This window comes from Macrotis lagotis, chromosome 3 (assembly GCF_037893015.1).
Source record: "Macrotis lagotis isolate mMagLag1 chromosome 3, bilby.v1.9.chrom.fasta, whole genome shotgun sequence".
NCBI lineage: Eukaryota > Metazoa > Chordata > Mammalia > Peramelemorphia > Peramelidae > Macrotis > Macrotis lagotis.
The window spans coordinates 49,991,554-50,000,511 of NC_133660.1; positions in this window are offsets into that span (position 1 = coordinate 49,991,554).

Genomic DNA, 8,958 nt, shown 5'->3' on the forward strand with positions numbered 1-8,958 from the left:
GAGGAAAATATAGGAAAACTGGGACACTAATGCATTGTAGGTGGAGTTGTAAGCTGATCCAATCTTCTAGAGAGAAATTTGGAACTAAGTCCAAAGGAAAGAAAATGTAAACCTTGCAATACCAGGACTAAGTCTTGTTTATCAATGAAATCACAAAAAAGGTAAAAACACATATGTACAAAAAATATTTATAGCAGCTTTTATTCAGTGGCAAAGAGCTGGAAACTTAGGGGATGCCTATCAATTGGGGAATGGCTAACCAAAAAGATATATGAATATGATGGGACTTCAGAATAGTCTGGAAAGATTTGCATTAACTGAAATATAATGAAGTGAGCAGAAACAGTAAGATGTGATTTACACCAGCAGTAGCATTGGTTCAACTATGATAAACTTTTACATTTTAGTAGTATAATAATAAAAGACAATTCTAAAAGTCATTTGATAGAAAATACCATCCATACCTAGAGAAGGAACTGTAGAGTTTAAATGCATACCAAAGCTTCATTAAAAAAAAAGTTTTCATTTATATAGTATTTTTCCTCTAATGTTTTTTCCTCCATTTGGATTTCATTCTTCTTTCACAGTGTGGTTCATTAATATGTTTCTATGTTTAGTATGATTATACATGTATAGCTTATATTAGATCACTTTCTATTAAAAAAGAGAAAGGAGGGAGGGAGAAAAATATAAAATTCAAAACTTTGCAAAAACAATTATTGAAAATTACCATTGTATATAGTTGGAAAATAAATAAATATTGTTAAAAAAAAAAACCCTTCTCCACCGAAAATAATAGCAGAAACATAATTAGCTCGTATAGTTTACTAATTTGGCATGCTTAAAATAGTAACACACATCACCACCTCCAATAAACCTGAAGTACATCTTCCATAAATATTTATGAAAAGATCACGTTTAAACTTAGAATACAATGGTAGTGAAGCATACTGGTAAGACACAACTATAGAAAATTTAGTTTACAACTCCTCTTTAAAGTATCCTTGTACAATTCCTCTTAGGTAAAGCCTCTCTGCTATATAGACTGCTCAGTTTGATTATCAAGATCAGTTCCTTTCTATCTTTTTAGCCCTCTTCTCTACTGCTAGGAATCTGATTGAAGTTATTTCTTCTCTTAGATTACTCTTACTGTATTTTGTATTTGGAATATGTGTTTCTGCTTCTTATTGGATGTAATTCTATCTACTGTTCCAATACCTCCCTCTAACAGTTATATAGCTGAGGTAGGAGAGAAATTGTCTCTTCTTTCTCCTTCCAATTGCATCTTCAGGAGGCAGTCTCAGGTTGTGTAGATTTTCCAGGGCTCAAGCTAGAGTGTCTGTTTCATCCAAATATAGCATCCATTTGAACTGTTCCATTCCTGTCTTAGAGAGATGTCCCCATTTCATAAAAAGATCTAGGGATCTAAGATTCATCTTTTATTGCTAAACACATCCTTAACAACTAGTGGTGCAGTGGATATACGGTGTATTTGAAATCAGGAGAATGGGAGTTCAAATCCAGCCTCAGGCACTTACTACTACTTATACTAGCCATGTGACCTCGGACTCCTCATTTAACTCTGATTGCCTTGCATTCAGGGTCGTCTCCAGTTGTCTTGATTCATATCTGGCCACTGCACCCAGATGGCTCTGGAGGAGAAAGTGAGGTTGATGACTTAGCACAGCCCTCCTCACTCAAATCCAATTCATGCGCTTGTCAAGGCATCATTTCCCCAGTGTTATGGACTTCTTTGAGAATGAAGGACAAAAAGCCGTAACTACACACTGACCTCAAGAGCATTGAAAATAGCGATTCCATCTAAGCAAGCAATTATTCTTCTAAGTAAGCAAACCTTCTAATCCAACCTCCAAACCCATTATTGAGGTAAGAAGTCACTTTGAAGAAAGTTACCTTCCTCAATCCAACCAATATCAACTGCTGATCAACTTCTGTCTGTAGGTAGATAAGACTCAAAGTAGGGAACTGGCAATACTACCTGCCCAGACCATTGGTGCTATTTCCATTCAGCCCTAATAGTTGTCTTAAGTAATTCCTTAAGAGTGGGATAGTAGGGATGTAGTCTGACATGTGTTACAGTCAAAGCTATTAGAGAATCAAGAGTACAATCCTTACCACCCAGGTCCCTGGCATCATCAAATGATTCAACCCCATAAGTCTATAAGTCTTTATCAATAGAAATAACATTATAAATTTGCATTACTCTGTGTTTTGACTTTAATGACTATGGAACTTTTCTATTTGGCTTGTCTCTCATTAGGAAATGAACTCCTTGAGAGCAGGTCTGCTTTACTTTTCTATTAGCATCTTCAATGCTTATGACATGTTAAGCAATTAATAAATCTTTTATTTGATTCATTTATCAACTGGGTTGGGGGGGAGGTGAAGAATTATAGCCTTTCCCCCTTATCCTAGCCTACCTATCTCAAAAGATTGTCCATAGAATCACAGAATTTGCAAATTTTGCATACCCTTTGATCTAGTGATATCATTACTAGGTCTATATTCCAAAGAGATCATAGAAAAGGAAAAAGCACCTATATGTACAAAAGTATTTATAATAACTCTTTTTGTGGTGGCAAAGAATGGGAAATTGAAGAGATGTCCATCAATTGGAGAATGGCTAAACAAGATATGATAATGGAATACTACTGATCTATAAGAAATGATAGTAGCTAGATTTTGGAAAAATTCATCAAGACTTATATGTACTGCTCTTCTCAGCAACACAGTGATAAAAGAAAATTCCTCAGTATTCCTGATTGAAAAAGTTATCCATAGGGCAGCTAGATGGCAGAGTGGATAGAACACTGTCCCTAGAGTAAGGAGGATCTGAGTTGAAATCCTACCTCAGACATATATTAATTACCTAGCTTTGTGACCTTGGGCAAATCACTTAATCCCATTGCCTTGAGAAAAAGTAAATAAATAAAAAGTATCCACATCCAGAGAAAGACTTATTAGAATCTTAATTCAGATCAGAGCATATTATTTTCATTTTCTTGATTTTTAATTTTTTTCTTTTAGTCTGTTCCTTCATAACATAACTAATATGAAAACATGATTTACATAATTGCATTTAAGGGAGGAAGAAAATTTTTAACTTAATATTTTTAAATGAATATTACAAATTACCTTTAAATTTTATTGGAAAATAAAATACTACAAAATAGAATCATGGAATTTGGGGATTGAAAGGATTTTAGAACCCATGGAACAAATCTGAGGAGAAATTAAGCTATCATATTATTTATCTAGGAAGGATTCAAAATTATATCCTTTAGTCAGATCTAATTTCAAAGATTTGTTACTTGAGAACTGAGAGACCCAAGACAACTTTCATAACCCTGCCTGCCAGCACAGCAGAAATGTCATCACAAAGCTGAATAATTAAAGTACTAAAGGAGATTTTCTGCTCTAAATTGGTTGAGTTCTAACAGTAATCACATTGACTGGAAAAACCACATTCAGTCAGTCTTCATGTTCAGTAAATAGATTGTAGTTTATGTTCATTCAAAAACCTTAAATGAACTGTATTTGAACCTTGAAATATAATAGTAAAATTGAGATAAAAATAGAACCTACTTCAAAAAATGTTATCAAACTAAATTAGTTAGTATGAACTAAATTAATATGAAAAGTAATTAAATTTTACAATATGGATTAGATATGTTGTATTATTATCAATGGTATAAAAAGAAATATACTCATAGTTTTTAGTAGTAAGTCTAATACATCTTCAGAATGAATGTTTCAAAAGAATTATCTTTTCTTTTCAAATTATTTTGAATGAAATGAACTATTTTCTCATCTCTATATTCAATCAAAGACAGATGAGCAAGCTAGTTTCATAGAAAGATAAAAAAGGAAGTGAAAATGAAAAAGTGGTCATTAAACATTTACCCTGACAGGCATTGGGTTAAGTTCAAGTGATAGAATTCAAATAGTTAAGACAATCACTTATGTTATGCTTGCAAGGTCCTTATATTTAATGAGTAAATACTTTTTTATTTCCCTATTCTAATCATGAGTCTTAACTCACCAAATCTTAGTGATATTTATAAGTTCAAAACTCATTTTAAGATTTCTGATTTATCTTTTATTCAACTTGAGTATGTTGTATAATAAAGACTAATATATAACACACAAGTAAAACTTGTTCATAGCTTATTTAAACATCAAAGAGATAGTTCCAGTTTTCAGATTGTGGCTTAATGTGAGAGCCATAAACTAAAATTTTATAAAAGAAGAAAGTGGAAGTGGAAGCAGGATGTATATGGATACCAACTCTTTGGAGATTAGAGAAGTGGGCAACCTATGATTGCTAAAGTAGGGAAGAAAATAAATATTCATAGCCTTTTGATTCAGGCCTGATGAAAAAGAATTTAGAAAGGTGTAATCCAATTCTGTAAGTACCCTGTGCTTTTGTTTATAGTCATTTAAAATCAGGGGCTTTGTTACTCTTTCTCTTCTCAGATGTTATCTCCTGTGAATTATGTCTTCTTTACTTCTATTCTTTTTTACTATCTAACTTGAAAACTGTCTATGAATAAAATGTTCCCTCCCTTTCCTATTTCAGCCTGATGTCCTCTTGCACTATGCTGGAAACATATCTTTTTACTGACTTTCATAGCATCCCTATGGTGTCATGGAGAAAATGTTGGACTTGGAATTGGCTAGAGTTTGGTTAATCAGAGGTTTCTAAAGTCTAAAAAGACTCACGTGAACTGATGCTAAATGAAGTGAGCAGAACCAGGAGAAGACATTGTACACATTAATGGTAATGTTTTTAGATGGATTGATGATGTTGGATGTCGCCCCTTTCAGTAATTCAGTGATCAAGGACAACCCCAATAGAACTGTTATGGAAAATGACATTCACATTCAGAAAAAAACAAAACAAAACAAAATGGAATTTGAATGCTGAGCAAAGCATACTATGTTCACTTTTTAAAATTTCTTGTATGTTTTGTCTTTCTTTCTCATGGTTCCCCCCTTATTTCTAATTCCTCTTTCACAACATGACTAATATGGAAATAGGTTAAACATGATGTACATATACAACATGTACAATAGCTTGTAAATGGATGAATGTTGCAAGCAACCTTGCAGGCAACTGGAAAAAAATTAAAAAAAAATTAAAAAACAAAAATAATTGCTTTCTAACACTTGCCAACTAAATAACCAGGGACACATCTTTTTTTTCTTCTCTGGACCTCATTTTCCACATCTGCAAAATGGCAATAATAAAAAATTTGATACCTAACTCATATAAAACATTTGATACCTAAGCTCTTCTCAGGCTCTAATGATAAAACATTTATGAATCACTATCTAAATATCAGCAATTATTAGGTATGCCCTATCCCTAGATAAGAGTCTAAAAACAAGATTTCTATATTGTAAACAATTATCCAAAATTACAAATCCAATTCTTGAACAACTTTTAAATCATCTGTTTGGTTCCCAAATCTGCCTCTACCTTCTGAAGCAAAAACCATCAGTGGAAGCAATTCAATTCAATTCAACAAGGAGATGTGTTCTCTCTATGTCAGGTAAAGTGTGGACTTTGGAAATACAAAGATAAAACTAAACAATTCCTACCATAAGTCTGAATTAAGGTAAGTGTCAGGGTATGAAAGATAATAAGTATGATGTTGGAGTATGGTTCTGGACTTTAAACCAACTCTATGAAACTCAAAACAAACTGTCAGAAGACTTCAGACACAAGGAGGTTAAATGTCAGAATAGTACTAATCTTTTTTTTATTGCATTATGTTATGACAATACTTGCTTTATTCAATATATCAAACGCAGGATAAAACAGAATGAGGTAAAAGAGAGTAGTAGGTAAAAAGTTAAAACAGGAGAAAAAGAAGAGGATAATATTTAGATTTGGAATTTGAATCATAGATCTAAAACTGTAAGGTAACCAAAAGACTTACCTACTTCAATCCTCACATTTTCCCAATGAGGAAACTGAGGTTCAGGAAGAATTAGTGAATCTTCTTTTTTTTTTAATTTTTTTTCCAAGGCAATGGGGTTAAGACCACACAGCTAGGTAATTATTAAGTGTCTGAGGCCGGATTTAAACTCAGGTACTCCTGACTCCAGGGCTGGTGCTCTATCCACTGCACCACCTAATCACCCCTGTGACTTTTCCAAAGAAACAGAACTAGAGACTACCCTAACAGGCTTTCCAGAATGAAGATTCTCTGTCTCCACAGCCATCACTTTGCATGTTATCACAATTCCAAGGCTAGAGACAGTGAGAAAAAAGCGTTATAGGTAAGCAAAGAAATGTAAACAGACAACTTTCCATTATTGGTCAGGTTAGAAAGCTGTAGCTCAGATGGGTTCTGGATTTGATTAGAAAGATCTTGGGAAAATCTGAATTTAAATCCAATCTCAACAATTTACTAGTGGTGTGATCTTGAGCAAGACTTTTCTAAAAATTATTTATTTAAATTTTCTTTAATTTATTTATACATTACTAAAATATTCTTGCTTAAGAGTAAACATAATACCCTTTTCCCCACAAAAATATAAAACCTCATGAAAAATAAAGTAAAAGAAAAAGAAAAAAATATGTTTCAGTCTGTGCTCTGATACCATCAGTTCTGTCTTGGTTGGATCACATTCTTTATCATCAGTCCATCAAAGAAGTTACTTCCATATTTTCTACAATTGCTATTACTGATTATAATTCCCTCCATCCATTCCTCCTCACTACCATTTATTACATTTTCTCTCTCCTTTCATTTTGTCCCTCTTCTGAAATGTGCTGTGGGGCAGCCCTGTGGCAGTGGACAAAGCACCAACCTGGGGCCAAGAGGTCCCAAGCCTACCCAAGAGACCCAGCAACCACGCAGCCCTGAGGGCTCAGGAAGGCCACTCAATCCCATCACCTTTTGAGCAAGACTTTTAATCTATGCCTGCTTTAGTTTCCTCATCTGTAAAATGGGGATAACAATAACAGCCAATTCCCTGGATTTTTGCGAAGAGAATATATAATATTTGCAGTGTCTGGCAAACCTGGAAGTACTATATAAATGTTTGCTGTTAATATTACTTTATTCAATTGTGTGACCACAGTCCTCATTTGACCTTCCTGAGTATTAGTTTCCTTTTCTGTAATTGATGATAATATCTACAATATTTATCACAGAAAAGTTGTGAGGCTCAAATGAATTAATATAAATGAAACTTTTTGATAAAGTTGGAAGTGCTAGATTCCATTCAAGATTCAGTATTCTATAAATCCCCTGTCTCTGTCTCCCTCTTTTTTCCCTACAAAATGCTAAATAAGTGTGTTGACAAAATTTCTAAGGACTCTAGTAGAGATGGAGTTTTAAAACATAATAATGCTTAAATTTATCCTTTCAAAGAATTAAAAATGCAGACTTTGTATAGTGCCAATACAGTAGGAAATAAAATTTTAACTGCATCTCTTATTAAATCTAGAATTGCACTTTTGCTTTCTTATTCCTCTGCCTAACTTATGTTTGATAAATTATTCTAAATAAAATTCAATAAGAAACAAGAGTTACTAATTTTAGGTTCATAGTTTCTCTTGCTTGATAAAATGAATTCCATTTTCTCTCATGTACTATTCCCCCTCTTGTTAGAAATATTTTTAATGAGCAATAAGATTAATTTTTCTGCTTTAAAACCAAGAGGACTTCATTGGTGTATCTAATATATTGAAGGGAAACCAGGTTAAAGCTGTCTTTAAAAGGGCCTAAAGTAATAATGAGTCTTGGAAGATATCCTTGTCACATGATTTTATGAACTTTTTTCAGAAAATATTGACTAGATCATTGTTAAAAAGAAAGGTAAGTAGGTAGTCCAAAGCCACTTATACTGATGCTTTGTCCCCTAAACACAGTTATATGGTCAATCATTTTGGGCAAACTATATTCAAAACAAGTGACATTAAAGAGTCAAAGGCAGTGTAATGGAAAGATTTATGATATCTTGGATCATGGGACTTGGATTCAAATCTTGAGCCATTATGTGACAATGACTAAAACACTTGGAGTTTCTGAGTCTCAGTGTACTTATGCGTAAAATAAGCTAACCTGGGGATCCTACATGGATTTTAAAAGCTCAGCTTCTCATAACTTCTTGTTATATAGACTTGTAATCAAGTGATTTGTATGTTTACTAGCTATGTAAACATGGTTGTATCTTTTAACCTATAATGCATATATTGTCTACTTCACAAGATCAATACTGGGAAAGATTTTGTACAATTTAAAGAGTTAACAAAATGTGGGGAATTTCTTTTTTCCCATTCACCCTCCCTTACTTCCTCCCTTCCATCCTCCTTTCCTTTCTCCCTCCCTCCCTGATCTGGTGGCACATTGTTCTGATGATCACATAATATCTCTTGGGTGCTAGGTTTCTTCACTCACACAGGCCTCTATCCCTGCTTTTAACATTCATATATGTCAACTTCAGGGTTTTATTTCTTTGATGCTCTATTTTGGTCACTGAAAAACTTTGAATTCTCTACATAATCTCATTTACTATCATTTTATTAGATAAATAAGAAAAATGGTGCTTTGGAGTAATTTTGATTATAATGACCTAAGTAAAATTGAATTGCTTTTTAATTGGCAAATTCAATGACACCAGAACATACTTTATGCGTGTATGTATTCATCAACCTTGGAAAAGCGTGAGGCAAATGATTCTTCACAAAACTCATGCTTTGATGTTTTTCTGCCATGGTATATCAAACATTATATTGTTATATGAATAAGCAGGCAGCCATCCCCTGTCCTTTTAGATAATTAAAGTTCCCAATTATATTATTTTTCTGGCAGATCTCATTTCTCTTTCTAATTCCTTCTGTGCCTATAAGTTAATATAGCAGAAACTTCACAGCATTTGATAGTCTCAGTTCTGCTATTTACCTGGCTGTGTGGTCTT